The sequence below is a fragment of the Crinia signifera genome, chromosome 3 (genome assembly GCF_055691185.1).
Source record: "Crinia signifera chromosome 3, ASM5569118v1, whole genome shotgun sequence".
NCBI lineage: Eukaryota > Metazoa > Chordata > Amphibia > Anura > Myobatrachidae > Crinia > Crinia signifera.
In genome coordinates, this window is record NC_139219.1 from 198,937,726 (window position 1) to 198,957,774 (window position 20,049).

The window sequence follows — 20,049 nt, forward strand, 5'->3', positions numbered from 1 at the left end:
TCAGATCCAGGAAGCGTCCAGCACGCTACAAGCAGTGATCAGGTAATCAGGTAAGGTATTTGCAAGGATCAGGTAAGTATGAGCAAGGATCAGGTCAGTATAACGGCAGATAGGCACGGTGACCGCTCTGCACGCTACTCCAGACCGGAATGGCGTCTGCAGCGCAGTCACCGGTAGTTTAAATGTCGCGCCTTGGCTGTGATTGGTCCGTGGGTCCCACGGACCAATCACAGCCTTGGGGGCAGGTGGGGTGAGGGTGGGGTGAGGTGTCATCGTCACCGATGACCCCCTCATGCCCCCTGACGCCCGGCGGTGATTGACACCTGTGTTACCAAGCGTCCGATTCGCTGGTAACACAGGAAAACGCTGTGAATGGCTGTTCACACTGAACAGCCAATCACAGCGATCGCCGACGGGGGGGCGACATCGCAGCCCCCCCTGGGCATGCAGGGACATGTCTGCTGTCAGGGACAGCAGACATCGTCCCTCTGTCACTGCGTCTCGAGACGCAGTGACAGTTTAAAGTCATGACGTATATATACGTCATGTGTCGGGAAGTACATCCCGGCCATGACGTATATATACGTCAAATGTCGTGAAGGGGTTAACAACACCTCTGATTTCCAGTTAAATGTCTGTTTAGAGCAGAGGGTCAATGCCAGTTAGGGGCTGGGCTCAGGCTTGGGGTGTAGGAACTATGATAGGGACCTCAGGAGTGTTGTACCCACATTGTGAAGCCTGTATGTTGCCTGATGGAAAACCTGCCATGCTGTAACATGTGAATTGCCAAGCTTTCAACCCTGTACTGTATGCTGTCAACCTGCTACCAATACAACAAACTTCTTGTATCTAGTGTATGTGATCTCTGTCACACTTTTCTCATAAGTACACTCCATATTGTTAACGATGCAAACTCATGCGCATTGTCAATGACCCCCTCCCTTGTCTGAACAGTTCAGGTGAGGGAGGTCTTCATTAATTAGGGCCATTGGTTTTGTGTGTATGCACTTGACGACGCGGACACCCACCGGTCCCCTCCACCTCCAATACTGTAAAGTATACACATTGGCTAGTGTGTACTTGGCTTCACAGTGAGCAATCTTCATTGACACATGAAAGCCATCAAGTTGTGAAACAATTGCATGGCGATGCATTGGGTTTAGGGCTATTTAATAAGCAATGGCTTTCTGCCTCTTTATTAAAAGAATGAGGGATATTATAAAGACCTTCTTCACTGTACGGAAGGCTAAATCCACCTTTTTCCTCAACTGCTGGATATTTATTACAACCAGCAACTGAGGCAACACCAATACCTGCTGTTTTGTCTGGTAGCAATATGGCAGCATGTAGCCGTTCTCCTACACTTGAGCCAACAACATCTGAAGTCCTTCAGCGACATTATCCAGAATAGAAAGCACATCCTTCTACAATCTAAAAACTGTTCTTTCTTTTATATCTCATCCAGAGGTTCAAAGTCCAGTGTTATCAGACTGGATAAATCAGGGTACAAGTGATTTGCACAAAACTTCAAGGGCCAGTGTTTTTATTTCAGATAATAACCAGGGAAGAAAATGTCTCCAGGGCTTTTGACTTTTAATGTCTAGTAGGCCATTTTAGGTATATCCTGTCATACTGGGGGAAAGGGGTGTGAAAAATGACTTTGTGCTGTGGGCAGATAGCTCCTCGTGTGAAGGTTGCAGGTGCCCAGATACCAGGTCCCTCTGGTGCTTGATACACCATAATCCTTTACAGACAATGAAAGAGGTCATAGCAGTAAAATGGGTTGACAATGACAACAGAGACAGGTTTTTTTTTTTTTTTTGTAACAAACCCATCTAGTAAGGCATAAATGGAGGAAGGGAAGTATTTAAAATATTTCCATGTATACACCAGAAGGAAACCTTTAACATAACTGTAATAACGCTTGCAACAAGGTGCCCACAGACTGATTAGGAAAACATTTGTTCCTATAACTACAGCCTGAGCAAACAGCTGCATAATCGACTACCTTTGTTAGGAAAGAATAGTGAACTGAAATGCATGTCTGACAGGAACGTGGGTGAGGAGGATTCAGTCAAGCCAGTCCTGCCAGCTAAAATCAGAGACCTGTGCATTAACATTAAGGATATAATCCTCTGCTTTCCAGAAGACCATTTATTAGGATTTTCGGCCTGTCCTGATTCCGTATTCCTGCAGATAACAGCAAAAAGGATTATTTCTCCAACTACTGTACATATATTTTAGAAGCAACTATCCCAGCAATCAGGCAGTTCTAGTGATATATTTTTTTACCACCACCCGCACCTACAGATGGAGCGGGAGACATCTTTGGCTGGCGCTCGCCAGATCCCTTGCACTGGCGAGCACCGGCGATAGAGACTGGGATGCGCGTGCGTGCCCAGTTTCCCGTCGGCGGGGGGGACGGGAACCCTGTCCGTCTCTGCTTCAGAGAGATGGACAGGGTTAGGCGGGGGTGTGGCAAGGCGGCGAGGACCCGGGGCGACCATCGGTGAGGCTGCAGGGACCGGGGGGAGCCCTGTTGTAAGGGGATGTGCGCGCGCGTCCCCTTACCGCGGCTGGCAGGGGATGGTGGATGGCAACTCTTCCCCCATCTTCCCCCTGCAAAGATGTCTCCCGCTCCATCTGTACCTTCCGGCGTTGGTATGCTAATGGGAACCTTTTTTACTTTTTCTAACTAACGTTGAAGGTTTAAGTGTGTCTAACATCCCCATTGCATGTTCTACAAGGATCTGAGAAGATCACTGCACATCTTCTCCAAATGTATACATAGGGGGATGATTCTGGTTGGTTTGCGAAAGCAATCTTATTCTTTAATGGACAAAACCATGGTGGGGCTGATGTAACATGTTTATAGAGAGTTAGATTTGGGTGGGGTGTGTTCAAACTGAAATCTAAATTGCAGTGTAAGATAAAGCAGTCAGTATTTACTCTGCACATAAACAAAATAATTTACCCAAGTGTAACTCTTTGCACAGGTTAAATCAGCCCCACCTGCAGTGCACATAGTTTTGTCCATTATAGAAAGAGTTTTCTTTTGCAAACCAACCAGAATCACCCCCCTAGTGTAAACATTTGGAGAACATGTGCAGCGATCTTCCCCAATTATTGTAGAAGATACAGGCCTTTTTTTCATACATTTTTACTTTTAGACATTTTTTTGGACACAACTATGCACCGATCTCATGGACCTGTGCATGGTTCTGTAAAACTCGCCTGCTAGAAGCAGGTCTATTTTTCTTGCGATTTTTGGTCATATTTACGCTGCAATATAAAAAAATCGCACCCTATTACATTTGCAATTTTAATGTTTCAAAAGAGAAAACATCTGGATGCAATCTTTGAATTGAGATTTTTTTGATCACACACTACTACAGATTGTGATATGTGCATGGGTCTGTCCAAAAAAGTGTTCTAAAGTTAATGTATATAAAAATTACATTGGGTCCCCCTCCTCCAGCATAATCAGCCTTGGGCTCATTGAGCCGGTCCTGTTTCCCCAAATGCAGAGGAGAAAACATCATGAAGTTCCCCGTATTTAAGAAACCAGCCCGGGCTCTTGGACTGGTCCTGGTTCCAAAATTTGGGGGGACAAAAAAAATGGGGTCCCCCATATTTTGGAACCAGCACCAGCTCCAACAGCCAATGGTGTTGTGCCACAGCCGTGGGACACTTTTTATACAAGGTGCCCTGGCCGTACCATGAGCACTATGGCTGGTCAGCCCTGGACAAGGTCCCTGGGGGAGTCAGAACCCCCCCCCCCCCAATAAAGGGGGTCTCCTGTCCAGTGCTGTCCCTGACACCCCAGGGCGGTGTGGACCGGGCTGATGAGTGTAAAAAAATAGATAAAAATCACATTGCTTTATACAGGAGAACTTCAAGAACCAGCATGGGACACTAATGTGACATACACCCAGAGCTGTAAAACTTTAATAAGCATCCCTATTACACTGTAATGCCATTCTACATGCTTACCTTCTCCAGTGTTGTCCCCTCTCTGCCTCTTCTCACTTGGCACTGACAGCTGAGTGTGCAGCCTCTACACTAGCAGAGACGGAGACCCAGTGATGTCTTCACATGTTCAGTTACATTTTTGATTATATTCACTTACAATTTTGACCATGTGCTATTTGGCCTAGAGCCAAATACACTGGACACATAGACATACAGTAGTCAACTTTGTCTTAGCTGCAGTTTATCTCTCCTTGTGATACCGACTTTGCGGGCCATCCATCGGTATTGAAGCAGGGTTAACACTGTGCAATTTTGGCTAACCTACTATTTTGTCATAATCGTAAGCCAAAATCGCACCGTGTGTACACAACTTTAGGTAAATATGTAAATTAAAATTTCTAAAAGTGTGGTATGTTAAATCCCATTAGTCTGTTATATAGAATGTAAAGCAAACAATCACCAACTACTGTAGAACCTCAGTATCATTATGTAGTCAATAAAACAATTGACAGTGTACTACTAGATCGTTGTCTTCTCTTTGAATCATTTATTTCCCCTTTTGACCTACATGAAGAACTTTATTATGATTCATTTAGTTGGAAATTTGAACTAATGTACAGTACTCCTTTTTACACATTCATTAATAAAAAATATAATAATATTATCATTCAAATTGAATTTTAAACTGTTAGTTCAGTTTGCTTTCAGAAGTATATCTTTTCATGGTTAGAACTATTTATGTAATTAAATTAAGCAACCGTTAGTACTTTCTAAGGCAGATTTGTACATGTTTAATATTTAAATCATAATCATAATATTATTTGGAAAGGGGGAGTAGGGTACTTGGACTGTACGTTATAAGTTTAAATATAAAAAGAGGTGCTTTCTTAATTGTAGTTTTTTATAAGTGGAGAGGTTGCTTACAGCAAACAATCAGGTTATACCTAACATGTATGCTTCTAAAAGGTAGTAGCTATTATCTGATTGGGTTTATGGGGGACATCTCCACATCTTAAAAACCTGAACCTTTGTAAATATACCCCTTATACCATGCATTCTTTTTATTTCCATACCAGGTGCTTCTCATGTGCTAGAAGCACCATTTCTCCTGTCACCAGTGCCTCTTGATGTGCCACTTCCAGGGTTTGTGGCATATTCAACATGGGAAGAGGATGACACCACTATAATCCTCACTCCCATGGAGGCTACGCTCATTGTGTCACTACCACAGCAGCAGAAACCACCACCACTCATCACATGGGACACTGATTATAGTGTGGAGGAACTAGATGTGTCCTTCTAACATTTTTGGGAGCAGCTGGTCTTTATGGACTGCCAAACCAGCCAGCTGGACTATATTGGGTCGCTATTGCAGAGGTAGATCTGAACAGCGATGGTGGCATAAAGCAAACCCTCTGGGGTGGCCTGTTCAAAATCACAGGGCTCTGCAAAGTAGCAGAGAAGCGATCAAGTCTGAATATCCTCTTTGTGTAAACAATTGAGTTAATATGGCTTATTATAATGATCGTTTACATTTACAAATGTGTCCTTTTGATATAATACTGTAAATGTATGAGCTTCCAGGATGTGGCAGGAAGTGATGTCTTTGCCATACATGCTGGGAAGTGCCTGATTGCCTAAAGTCAGTTTAGTTACTGTATGTTTGCGAGCCTGAGTGAACACTCTCTCTCACTACTGAAGTTGTTGCTTCAGTCCTTCTAGACTCACATTTACAATGACCATGTCAACATTGTGAATATCAATGATACTATTGACAGTTCAACCATGTTGACATTCTGAATGTCCTCATTCAGTTCATGTCAACAATTGTGTCAACATTATGAATGGCAACATACTAAATACCTGATAAATTATTAAGTGCCACATTTCAAGCCATCTTTGGGGTTTTGGCCACAGGATTTTAAAAGCGCAATAGTATTAAATAGAAAACAAATAATATTTTAGATATGCTTTAATACTATTGCCCCGTCAAATACAGCAGCGGAATCTGTTGAAGACAAGACAGCTATGAAAGCGTTCCACAGTAATTTTAGCCCCACATCTGGCTGGATGTTTGCAATTACTGGCCAGTTCCTCAGAGGCATGTTGTTCGAACACAATGGGCGAATGAACATCTCAATATCTTGCCGTTATGGATCCCTTTATGCAAACAGGCACATCAAGTATCAATAAGGTCATTATATTTTACAAACGAAACAGATTGAAGTGCAGAGAATGCTGTAAGTCACATATCGGTATGTAAGTTTAAAGATGCTTGTGGTATTTTACAGCCTCATTGTAAGCAATTGAAATGCCTTTATTAAAATAATTCATGCTGCAAACGCTTTATGAACCCTAGATAATTTTCCAAGCAATTAATAATGTGCAAAATTGTAGACTAGCAATTTACATTACAATTTGCTTACAAAGCAGAATAGTATTCTTTGGGGTCAACTGAAGCAAAGTGATGTTTTAAGTACCAAGATTTACTATCATATTAATACTGGCATATGCTAATTGTTGATGTTCTTAGCAGTTAATTTGCAAAATTGTGCGCAGTTCTCTAAGGAGTGTATGCTATAGCATTTTACTGTGCCAATATAGCAGCTTATAAAAGTATTTTGCTGAGATCCTTTGGGATATTTATTCTTGAATAATGATTAAAAGCATTACAATGTATAGATTAAGCATTCATATTGTAAAAGTGGTTTAGGCATAAATAAAATGATTAAATTAAAGTAGATGAAAAATGGACTGTCTTGAATACAAATTGAAGTCAGTTATGGACACAAATTTCATGCGTTATAATGCAATTTAGGAACAATCTGCCTAAGCAGCCATTAGCCCTAATCTCAATAGGTTTTAACTTAGCTGCTTCCACCAAAGTAATACTGGACTTTTGTGAGTTTGAGGATTTCCATTAATATTTTTTATAATAGGTTTGTCTACGTATTAATTTATTAGATTTTTCTTTTTTTACTTTATGATAGCATACAGTACACTGAATGTACATTAGGATGCAGGATATGAGCATATACTTATATATTAGTTGGCTTCACTTTGAGTCTTTATCATCCATACTCTCATTGGGTCAATTATACTAAGGGGGGTATTCAATCTGGCATTCCGACTTTCATAACATCCCGAAAGTCGGAATCCCAGGTTGTTTTCGTTTCACTCGAAAACATTGGGCTTGCCGGTGAAAACGGCCTCGGTTTATTGAAAAACGGACGAGAATTTCACAATCTGCGGCCATTTCCAACAAAACAGATCCGACTACATTTAAAGTTAAATCTGTTTTGTCGGAATCCACCTTCACTGCTGTCAGAAATGGCAGCATTGAATAGGCAGCAGTCACTATTTCCCCTGTTGGAAAGATTGAATACCCCCCCTAAGCCTTGAAAACAGTCAGCCTTTAACTGGCTTTTCTCAAACACAGCCTGTGGCATGGCAGTTGGGAGCTGATTGGCCGATACTTTATCACTCTTTTATCCCTTTTCAAGCTTAACTCATTAAGCCCATTAACCCTTTAAGTGTTTTTCCATGTAGGAGACACACTTGGGTTATCAGCAGATACTGTTTTTTGCCTGTTTCCATGGGTCTACTCAGACTACTACACGTAGATGGGCAGTTATTGGGCTTAAGTTATAGCACTGTGGCCTTAGTACATAGATGGATTTAATGTTATTATTTAATTATAATCATAAATAGAGCTGTGCTGACCCTATTATTAATACAGTAGAGCATCAGTGTATTGTTGCTATAAAGTTTGCATATGGATACAGTTTTGAATACACCACCCCTAATCTCAAGAGGGATTAAAAGGTTGTGATCAGTGGCGGAACTATGTAGGTATTCATAGGCCCCATCGCAAAAGTTTGTAAGTACCCCCTATTTAGCAACTGATGGTGATAAATGTATGTAAAACATATTACAGTAATGATGGGCCACCTTCAGCTCTGGGCAGCTGCACCCCTTGCACCTATAGTAGTTACGCCCTTGGTTGTGATGGTCTTTGAAACTAGAGCTGATATTGGTTGGGCTGCTCATTGTCCATGTACTAAAATGTGGGTGTCCGATTAGGGCAGATACAAATCTGTTCTACAATTCAAAATACCTATTGTTTATCAATAAACAGATGTTCACTTGTATTACATTATACAGTAATAACATTGTGTCACATAGTACATTACAATATAATTTCATGGATAGTATACAGCAGGGGTGGGGAACCTCCGGCCCGCGGGCCGGACACGGCCCCCGCACCCAGTTTGCCCGGCCCGCCTGCCCGCTCGCCGACATGAATGCAGTGCTTACCCTCCAGTTGGAGGTGATGCGCAGCCCGCCCGGATACGAGGAGAGCAATGCAGCAGACGCGACGGCCGGCCAACACTGCGGCCGTGGGAGGTGATGCGCCAGCCAATCCCTGCGGGCGGTAGGGAGTCGGGACTCTCGCGATTATTGTGATGCGCCCGCCATGCACTGCATGGGCGGGAGGCGGGAGCATCAGCCCCAGCAGCAGCAGCAGCAGCAGCCTCCATCAGCCGGACTCTGCCGGAGACCAAACGGTAAAAAAAAGTAAATGCTGCTGCTCTTGTGCCGCTCCTCTCACCCAACTACTCCCTTCCCCAGTGACTGAGAGATCCAGGGGTTGTCATTTACCCCTGGATTCACCCCCATACAGGTTTATGTGATTATCTCTGATTATCATAATTAGAGATAATCACATAAACCTGTTTGGGGGGTGATTGTCACTTTCTCCACACTGCCGCTGCCCATGTGTCCGTGTGTATAATGCCCACATCTATATGCCGCTGCCCGTGTGTCCGTATGTATAATGCCCACATGTATGTGCCGCTGCCCATGTGTCCGTATGTATAATGCCCACATGTATGTGCCACTGCCCATGTGTCCGTATGTATAATGCCCACATGTATGTGCCACTGCCCATGTGTCTGTATGTATAATGCCCACATGTATGTGCCGCTGCCCATGTGTCCGTATGTATAATGCCCACATGTATATGCCGCTGCCCGTGTGTACAATGCCCACATGTCTGTGCCGCTGCCCATGTGTCCGTATGTATAATGCCCACATGTATATACTGCTGCCCGTGTGTCCATATGTATAATGCCACATGTATATTCCGCTGCCCGTGTGTACAATGCCCACATGTATGTGCCGCTGCCCATGTGTATAATGCCCACATGTATGTGCCGCTGCCCATGTGTATAATGCCCGCATGTATATATCACTGCCTGTGTGTATAATGCCCACATGTATATGCCACTGCCCATGTGTTTAATGCCTGCATGTATATACCGATGCCCGTGTATATAATGCCCACATGTATATATCGCTGCCTGTGTGTATCATGCCCACATGTATATACCGCTTCCCGTGTGTATAATGCCCAAGTGTATATGCTGCTGCCCATGTGTCATGTGTATTATGCCCGCATTTATATATCGCTGCCTATGTGTATAATGCCCACATGTATATGCCGCTGCCTGTGTGTATAATGCCCACATGTGTATATACCGCTGCCCGTGTGTATAATACCCGCATGAATATATTGATAATTTTTATATGGCCCCCGAAGGATTTTATAAATATCTATATGCCGCTGCCCGTGTGTCCGTATGTATAATGACCACATGTATGTGCCGCTGCCCATGTGTCCGTATGTATAATGCCCACATGTATGTGCCACTGCCCATGTGTCTGTATGTATAATGCCCACATGTATGTGCCGCTGCCCATGTGTCCGTATGTATAATGCCCACATGTATATGCCGCTGCCCGTGTGTACAATGCCCACATGTCTGTGCCGCTGCCCATGTGTCCGTATGTATAATGCCCACATGTATATACTGCTGCCCGTGTGTCCATATGTATAATGCCACATGTATATTCCGCTGCCCGTGTGTACAATGCCCACATGTATGTGCCGCTGCCCATGTGTATAATGCCCACATGTATGTGCCCAGAGGCGTAACTAGAACTTTGCAGGCCCCATAGCAAATTTTTAAAAGGGGCCCCCCAACCGTTATCATTACGAGAGAGAGAGGAGTGGGTAAGAGAGATAAACAGTAAAAGACAGACGGTTTTCATGGAAAAATTGAGAAAGTGTTAGGGAGAGAGAAATAGAGGCACAAGAGCAAGCAGGGGGTAGAGGCATAGATGGACAGATAGATGAGGGGGGGGGGCATGGATGGCTATATAGATGAACAGAGTACCATATGGGGCATAGACAGACAGACTGGAGGGGCGACAGACAGAGAGGAGGTGGCATAGACAGACAGATGGATGGAAGGAAGGAAGGAGCATACATGGAAGGAAGGAGCATAGGAGGATGGGAGGGAGCATATATGGATACATTATAGGGGACTTAGAAAGGTGGATGGGGCAGGAGGGGGCATAGAAAGACAGACAGATGGAAAGAGCATAGACAGATGGATGGGAGGGGCATAGATGGGTGGGTGGGGACATATTGTGGGTGGTGGAAGGGCAGGAGGGGGCACAGCCAGACAGAGACAGAGCACTATATTTTAAACAGCAATTTACCAGGTAGTTTCCGCAGAGGCTCCAGGCTGTAGCAGGGCTTTGTCCATGATGTGGATAGAGCTGCTGGAGTAGCAGGACCCAGCAGATACGTATCATTACTGCAGCCTCACCACTGCACCAGCAGCCTTAGCTCTCCTACAGGCTGGACGGCCCCCTCCCTTGCATAAGCTTCTCCTGCTCCCCTTCTTTGGCTTCTCCGGCAGCAGCCTCGCCTCTCTCCAGTCTCCATGACTTCGGCACCGCCTTCCCCCTGCAGCGCAACCTCTCTTCCCCTGCCGCCGCAGGAGATTCTCTCCCTGCTCCTCTGGTTCACCCGAGTAGGAGACTCTATACCACCGTCCCCTCCTGCTTCAGCAGCAGCCTTGCCCACTGTCAGGTGCCTACTCTAGCGGCGCTGGTGGTGTGCGGCTGACAGACTGTATAATTAGTAATTACAATCAGTCAGCCGCGCACCACCAGCGCCGCTTCCGGATTCTGAATCCGTCAGCACTGCTTCCACTCCACCCACCATCGTTACCTGGCCTGCGGTAGCAGGGATAAGTATATGAAATGTAAATTTTTTTTAGAGGGTGCAGGGGATTGCCTTGGGCCCCCCCCCGAGCCGCCGGGCCCCATAGCAGCTGCATCCCCTGCACCTACTATAGTTACGCCACTGTATGTGCTGCTGCCCATGTGTATAATGCCCGCATGTATATATCACTGCCTGTGTGTATAATGCCCACATGTATATGCCACTGCCCATGTGTTTAATGCCTGCATGTATATACCGATGCCCGTGTATATAATGCCCACATGTATATATCGCTGCCTGTGTGTATCATGCCCACATGTATATACCGCTTCCCGTGTGTATAATGCCCAAGTGTATATGCTGCTGCCCATGTGTCATGTGTATTATGCCCGCATTTATATATCGCTGCCTATGTGTATAATGCCCACATGTATATGCCGCTGCCTGTGTGTATAATGCCCACATGTGTATATACCGCTGCCCGTGTGTATAATACCCGCATGAATATATTGATAATTTTTATATGGCCCCCGAAGGATTTTATAAATATCGAAATGGCCCTTGGTAGAAAAAAGGTTCCCCACCCCTGGTATACAGTATATGAGCCCAATATTCTCAAAAAGATTTCAGATGACATAGCATATTATTGTAGACATAGAAACATAGAATTTGACGGCAGCTAAGAACCACTTGGCCCATCTAGTCTGCCCCTTTTTTTAAACATGTTACCTCAAATCATATTTGATCCTTATTTTTTTGTAAGGATATCAATATGCTTATCCCAAGCATGTTTAAATTGTACTACTGTATTTGCGTCCACCACCTCTGATGGTAGGCTATTCCCCTTATCTACTACTCTTTCTGTGAAAAAATTCTTCCTCACATTTCCCCTGAATCTTCCTCCCTCTAGTTTCAGTGCATGTCCTCGTGTTCTGTTGCTCCTCTTCCTGTGAAGAATGTCTCTCACCTGTACCTTGTTAAAACCCTTGATATATTTGAACGTTTCTATCATGTCCCCCCTTTCCCTTCTCTGCTCTAAAGTATACATATTAAGATCTTTTAGTCTTTCCTGGTACGTTTTGTGATGTAGGCCATGCACCATTTTAGTTGGTCTTCTTTGTACAGTCTCTAATGTATTTATATCCTTCTGGAGATATGGCCTCCAGAACTGAACACAATACTCTAGGTGAGGTCGTACCAATGACCTATACAGTGGCATTATCACTTCTTTCTTTCTACTGCTGATACCTCTCCCTATGCAACCAAGCATCTGACTTGCCTTCTTAATTGCTTTGTTACATTGCCTACCTGCTTTTAAGTCCCCTGAAATAGTGACACCTAGATCCCTCTCTTCCTCAGTAGTTTCCATTATAGTGCCATTTATACTATATTGAGTCTTTGGATTTCTGAGACCCAAGTGCATGATTTTGCATTTTTTGGCATTAAACTGTAGTTGACATTCTCTTGACCATTTCTCTAATCTACCTAGATCCTCAATCATTTGTTTTACCCCTCCTGGTGTGTCTACCCTGTTGCATACTTTTGTGTCATCTGCAAAAAGGCACATTTTACCCTCAATTCCATTTGCAATATCACCAATAAAGATATTAAAAAGCACCGGTCCAAGTACAGATCCCTGGGGTACTCCACTTGTAATCTTTCCCTCCTTTGACTGTACTCCGTTTACTACAACTCTCTGTTTTCTGTCCTGCAACCACGCTCTTATCCATTCAACTATCTTAGAATCCAATCCCAAGCTTTCAAGTTTATTTAACAGTCTGCGATGTGGGACAGTGTCAAAAGCTTTACTAAAGTCTAGATAAGCTACATCTACAGCCCCACCTTGATCTATTACTTTAGTCACCCAGTCAAAAAAGTCAATAAGATTTGTTTGACATGATTTTCCCCCAGTAAACCCATGCTGTTTTGGATCCTGTAAATTGCTGGTTTTAAGATATTCTACAACTCTTTGTTTTAAGAGTGTTTCCATCAACTTCCCTACTACTGATGTAAGGCTCACTGGTCGATGGTTGCTTACCTCTTCTTTGCTTCCACTTTTGTGCAGTGGGACTACATTCGCTGTTTTCCAGTCCTCTGGGATTATGTTCTGATGTATGTTTTCTGAATCCTATTGAATTACAATTTAAGCTAATGTTCATTAAAATGATTCCCAGTAATGTAAGGAAATGAAACCAATACAGAATCAAACATATGTTACACATAATATAATTGGGAAGCTCCATGTCTTGCATATAGTATATGCCACATCTCTGTGGTTCCTATATACAACAAAATCATTCTGGCTATTTATACAACAAAACCATTGTAACTGTTCCAAAGCTTTACAACCTATAAGGCCTGAATCAGCTTGGATCAAATAGGATATTTTGCTTGCAACTTGCTGGGCAATACGAGGACCGTAGACGCCAAGGAAACTTAGTGTATCAGTTGATAGACACATCACTTTACTAAGATGTGAATTGAAGATTGGATGTTGCCCATAGCAATCAATCAGATTCTGCATCTTATTTATTGAGCACCTTCTAGAATATAATAGATGGAATCTGATTGGTTCCTATGGGTAACATCCCATCTTCAATAGAACTCCCATGATAGTAGATTTACCCCATCATGCTTACTTCCCTTCAAAGTTGAAAGATATCCAGCAGTGCCACCAGCTCAGACCTGGCAGAAACCAGTGGGACCCAGGTACACATCTACTTTTTGGGCAAGTCTAGCCAGAAGTCTTCATGGAAGAAAATCAGCAAAAAGGCATACCAAATCAGTAAGATAAGATTATTTTCAAATTCATATTACTATTACTTGTCTGCAGAATTATATATATATATATATATATATATATATATATATATATATATATATATATATATACACAGAGAGGTAGATGTCAGCGGCAGGTTAGGTCTCTAATATATACACTCCCTATGATAAGGGTGTCAGCTCTGTCCAAATGTAGGCGGTGGTGAGTCGACTATAGATAAGGTAATTAAATGGTATGTGGTAATTGTTTGGACAATGGCGATCTACTGTATAGTGTTTGGACCTATTAATGAGACCAGATATAAATTAAATATATATACAGTATATATATATATATATATATATATATATATATATATATATATATATATATATATATATAAGGAAATGTATTATTAACAAAGAGAAAAAGGTAAAAAAAATTGGTACATGTACAGTATATATATATATATATATATATATATAAATGGAGAAGGTGCGGCACTCGGCGATGCAACGAAATAAATCACGGAGCCAGAAATGTGGACAACGTTTCAGTTGTATTACACAACTTTTTTCAAGTCAAACATACATACAAGTGATAAGTAACATACCTTTATAGAAGACATGCAAAACCTAAGTGAACAGTGCTGGACGGCGCCGGGCAGGACACAGCGTCAGTCCGGGAGCCGCCACTAGTGATGACGTCATTGCGCAGCCGCGTCATGCACGTCAGTTCAGTGTACCCTATCACCATGGAAACTGGTGTGGGAACAGAATAAACAAAGACAATCATTAATAATAAAGCACGAAATACTGTAAAACATCATAAAATACGCAAATACAGACATGGGAGTAATACAGGACACATACACAAATCGGCAGAATCAGGTATCAAACGTGTGCAAAATTAGCGAAAACATGCGTAAGAGAGCATTTCATTGAGCCCTTTAGGGGCAATAACATCTAATTGATGAATCCACTTAGCTTCGCATTGACAGTATTTCGTGCTTTATTATTAATGATTGTCTTTGTTTATTGTTCCCTTTGTGAAGGCACCGGACACAGTATCCAGCATCATTGGGAGTGCCTGACCTGCTGCTCTTTATATATATATATATATATATATACTTTTATACAAATATATAATCAATAAAATGATCTATACCAAATTCTAAAAAACGTCAGGTAATGAATCAGAAAGCAATTTAAAAAACAGTAAAATAAGATGAGGTAAAAAGGCTTAGCTGATAATGCAGTAAGGTGGATCAGAAGTGGCCCAACATGTTTCATCTCAACAGACTTTCCAGTCCCAGGAAGTCAGTTGAAACGAAGCATGTTGCACTGGTTCCACCACGGTAGACCATTGGGAACAGAAGAGAGTGTCTCACCACTGTTCCCACCCTATAGACCAGCGTTTTCCAATCAATGTGCCGTGGCACACCAGTGTGCTATGAGCTGTTCTCAAGTGTGCCACCAGATCTAGAGTCCACACCAGTTTACAGCCACTACCAGTTCAACTGTTTTTCACTGGTCTCTTGTTTTCAAGTGAGGGCCACCTGTGGGGACCAGTGTGATTGTTTTGTTTTTTCATATGGGGCCAAAAGGTTTTTTGTTTTTTTCCTGTGGGGGCCAATGTGTTTTTCCCCGTGGGGGTCTGATGGTGTGCCTTAGCCATTTTCAAATCTAGTTTGGTGTGCCGTGAGTTGAAAAAGGCTAAAATGTATGAAATATCGACAATGTATAGGTAGACACCCTATCGTCGACACACATTAGGTCAACAGGTACAAAAGTTTGACTGTGCTTAAAATTGACATGCACGAAAGGTCGACCTGGTTCAAAAGGTTAAAGTGAAAATGGTCAGGATAAAGATGGAATACATGATTTTTATAAATTTTAAGGGATAGGGTTAGGTTGTGGCACTAAATAGAGGGTTAGTGTTAGGCTGCGAAGTAAATGGTTAGGGTCTGGCACCGGGATGGGCAGTTAGGGTAGGCACAAAGGGGGAGGTTAGGCACTTGAGGGAGGGCTAACATTAGATTTGGTCTTAAATAATATTGCCTATTTTGAGTGCAACATTTTCATGTCGATCTTTTGAATCTGTGAATCTTTTGTACCTGCTGACCTCTTGCCACACAGGTATATTTCAGTAATGGCATGTTGACACAACTAAGTGGGAATGCCAGAAAAAATGCTAGGCATGTCAGAAATAATGCAGAAAGTCTCAAGAAAAATGTAGGCGTGCCCAAGCGTTTTAAGGGTGGGTTAGTAACAACTCCAGAGTAAGTCTCTGGCCTCTCCTAGCTTGCAATAACTGGTGCCCAGTGGAAAAATCATTCGATAACGAGCCTCTAATGAAGGGTGGACGTTTATGCTATGCGGCGATGTCTCCACAAGTACAGTATATACATCCATTTGCATGGCATACACATTAATTCACGAGGCAGGATATAACTATAGCGGGGCAGTGTTTACCTCATCACACCCATGCATTGAGGTCTGAATTAAAGTCTTATGTCCATAACTGTTTTGTTAATACAAAAATGTCTCTACTATTTTTTTTTCTTCTTTTTATTACTATTATTAGTACACATAGCTCTTAGCAACTGTACGGGCCAACATGTACCAGTACAAATTACTTTTTATTTTTTTATTCGATTTTTTATGGTATTCTACTTGAGCCTTATGTTTGTAATTTTTTCCCTATATGCGGTAAGTGATTCATTGGGTTATACTGTATATCACAACAGTCAATAATTAAAAACAAGAGAGCAGACAATGCTAAATAATATTTTTTAGTTGCACATAACTGCTTGGTTACAGCAGCTGGAGATCAGCAGCAATCCTTAATTTTTATAACAGTGCTTCATTTGCATAATATCACCATTCCTTCTGCTATGACAAATGTGATATATTGCATATATTATCACCTAAATGCTTCTGGTAACAGTAGTCACTTTATTGATTTTTATGAAGCTGCATATGCAGCATTAACCACCACTTTCACTCCTATGAATTGTGTATTCATAGCCGCGGAACTGAAATGAAACACATACTATTATTAATAAACCTTTTCAGATGTTTATTTATATATATTTTAATGAGTATTTGTCTATTTATTATGTTTATGATAAGTTGCATAATGCCAGCAGTAATGTGTTTAGTATTCAACATCTTTCACTTTTTATAATCACTTTTTACAATAAAGTTGCTGTATATTAGCCAGGTCCTATCTTCTAGATAACAACCGTGCCTGGTCTGTCATGACTCTGAAACAGACTGGTGCTGAAGGGAGTGTGCATGTCCCCTCCTCTCCAACACCTCCCAACTGAGTAAAGGGGCTATTCTCCCTCGTGGGGGTCCACGAGGGAGAATAGCCTGACAGGGGCTATTCTCCCTCGTGTTGGTCCACGATCCCCACAGTACAGAAGGAGAATCAAACCTGTGGCGAGCCTTCCACCGCTTCTTTGCTTTTGACCCCCTTGTTGGAGTACCGGCAGTTGGGACTCCCGACTGTTGGGCCGGCATACCACACCCGTAAAGGGGAGGGCAGCAGTGAGGCTGGGATACTTGTGATAGATGTTGTAGCCGGGTGAGTGTAAGGGAGGAAGGAGAGGGTTACTTCATTATTACACTAATGCAAAACAAAGAAACATGGAGGGCTGGGGCGCTTGACATTATGCCTTTTTCCCCATGCAGCTTTATTTAGGTGCATTTCAGACAAGATTTTGCACAAGGGTCATTGTAAGAATATGGTGCAATAAGAGGAGCTTATTTTCTCCCTTTTGCTCCTGTCCCTTTACTGCACTCTCATTAATAATTTCATCTGTACAGTATAGAGTAATTTCCAGAGATTCTTATAGGGCTTGGATAGAAATCAACAAAATATTTAAGAATAATAACCATAAATATATTTACATTCCATTATGGATTCATTATTTTTTTTACACATTGTTTGGATAACTTAATTAGACTTAATACTACAAGGGTATTCTGGTTGTTAGACTTCCTCTTAAGCTTCCTGCAATTGAAAAACAACTATGGACTATGGATTACTGTATTCTAACTTATTTATATATCTGTAAATACTTCATTACACGTAATCTCAATTGCCTCTTCATCAGGTCTTACTCAAGATCATTTAGATTCTCTATTGGCCGTTTCTCTCTCATAAGTTTAGGATCTGATTTTTGTATTCATGGGCCAGATGTACTAAGCCTTGAAAAGTGATGAAAAGGAGAATGATAAACCACCAATCAATCAGCTCCTACCTGTCATTTTTCAAACACAGCCTATAGCAGCTGATTGGCTGGTGGTTTATCACCCTTCATTTTATCACTTTTTAAAGCTCAGTACATCTGGTCCCATATCTTTTAGATTTCGATGAGATGTTTAATGGGCATCCATGGGTCATAGTTGGACGGGGGAAGTTCCTACCATGACCATGTTATTAAACAACTAAAATCACACAGATATAATATTTTCACTTAAAATAATCCATACAGTTGTATCTCTTCAGCTCTCATTAATAGGACTTTCCTCCTCCGTAGCATTTTAATTGCTTCTGATGCTCCTTGTTCCCTGTTTTCCAATAACTTTTAGAGACCCTGACTCTGTGTGCTTGCTCTTTGTTGGTTACAGTAGTGCTACACTATCTTCTCCTCCATGTAACTTACCTCTCTTTGACTCTCAAGATACAGGGCCAGATGTATCAAGCTTCAAAAAGTGATAAAGTGGAGAGTGATAAACAACCAGACAATCTGCTTCTAACTGCTGCGCTACAGACTGGGGTTTTAGATGCTGAGTGGCTGGTCGTTTATCACTCTCCACTTTATCACTTTTTGAAGCTTGATACATCCCACAGTGAGTTCACCAACTGCCACCTTCAGTCTGCCTGGCTACATAGTCTATCCGATTATTGGTGTGCAATGTTACGATAATGTCAAATGATGATATGGCATCTTTTACAGTGTATATACCCTGCACAGTGCTGCAGATATGTTGTGCTGTGACTGTGGACCACATATATCCACCAACCAGTCAAATATATAAAATTTAATTATGTCACCAGGATATCCTGCAAGTTTATGGTCACTGCTCTGTCTACTGTAGTAGCACAATAGCTAGTTACTGTAGGTTGTTAGATTTCTCTGTCACTCCAATTGTGTCTGTAAAAAATGTCCCTTTCCCACATTTGTGTCAAGCTTCGTCTCTCTTCCCTGTCTGGGCAAGTCTCACTACAATCTACTTCTCTAGTCGGCCATACTTTTGCCTGTGCCGGTCTCTTCCCCTTCTCCTGCTTGTGCCGGTTTCTTCCCCTTTTCCTGTCTGTGCCATTCTTTTTTCCATCACCTTTCCGTATCTGTCTTTTTTCCATCTGACTCACATTTTCTCCATTTCCTCTTTCTTCTAAGTTTATTTCCCTCTGCATACCCTTATGTGGCCCCAAGGCATCAGAGCCTGCATATGGGCCCCCTATTTCTGCTTCAATCTGACAGATCGAAGGCAGTTCCTCGCTACTCAATGCAGCATCTTCCCTCTCACCCCCACACACCGTGCCCCCACAATCCTTCCCTCCCTCCTGGCCGGTGTTTGTACCCGGCGGCCGTCGATATCGAATTGGAAATGACAGCCGTCGGGACGGGCTATGTGTACATGGCATAAGTCTTTGGCAAATATATCAATGTTACATTGTCTCTAATTTACAACAGGGAGGTATCCCTTGGCTCAGTGGAACTCACTGTCAGCCTTCATGTATCCTGTAGCAGACTTCAGCGATGCCTCGTTCTTTATACAATGGGCCCGATTCAGACCTACTCACTGGGCTGCGAGGGTTCGGAGCCCAGCGAGCAGGTAGCTGCCGCTCTGTCAGGCGCACGTCCCTCACCCCTGTGCATGGCTGTGAACACGTATGCAGCCTTGCACACAGGAGAAAAATCAGCCACCAAGGAACGGTGTGATCCAAGACTAACTTCGGTGCTGTGAGGGCCATGGAAAAAATTAGGCCGCTAATGACATCAGTGGCCCTCTCTCCCAATGGCCGTGAAATGCCGGCAGCATGTCCCAAATGCCTGCAGGGTGTCAATCACCCTGCACACAGCGAGCAAATGCTAGCCTTCACTCACTGCCTTCAAGCACTTGGTTTGCGTATGCGCACTCTATATTGTGCGCATGCACGGTCGTATGATTTTCGCTCGCACTGCAGATTTGCAGCATGTGCAATATTTCTTACAAAAGAG

General features: G+C 42.6%; 1 pseudogene; it reads right to left on the reverse strand.

Moving 5' to 3' along the window:
- Window positions 1-1,122: 1,122 nt before the first annotated feature.
- Window positions 1,123-19,241, reverse strand: LOC146062951 (palmitoyl-protein thioesterase ABHD10, mitochondrial-like; annotated as a pseudogene).
- Between the last annotated feature and the right edge of the window lie 808 nt (window positions 19,242-20,049).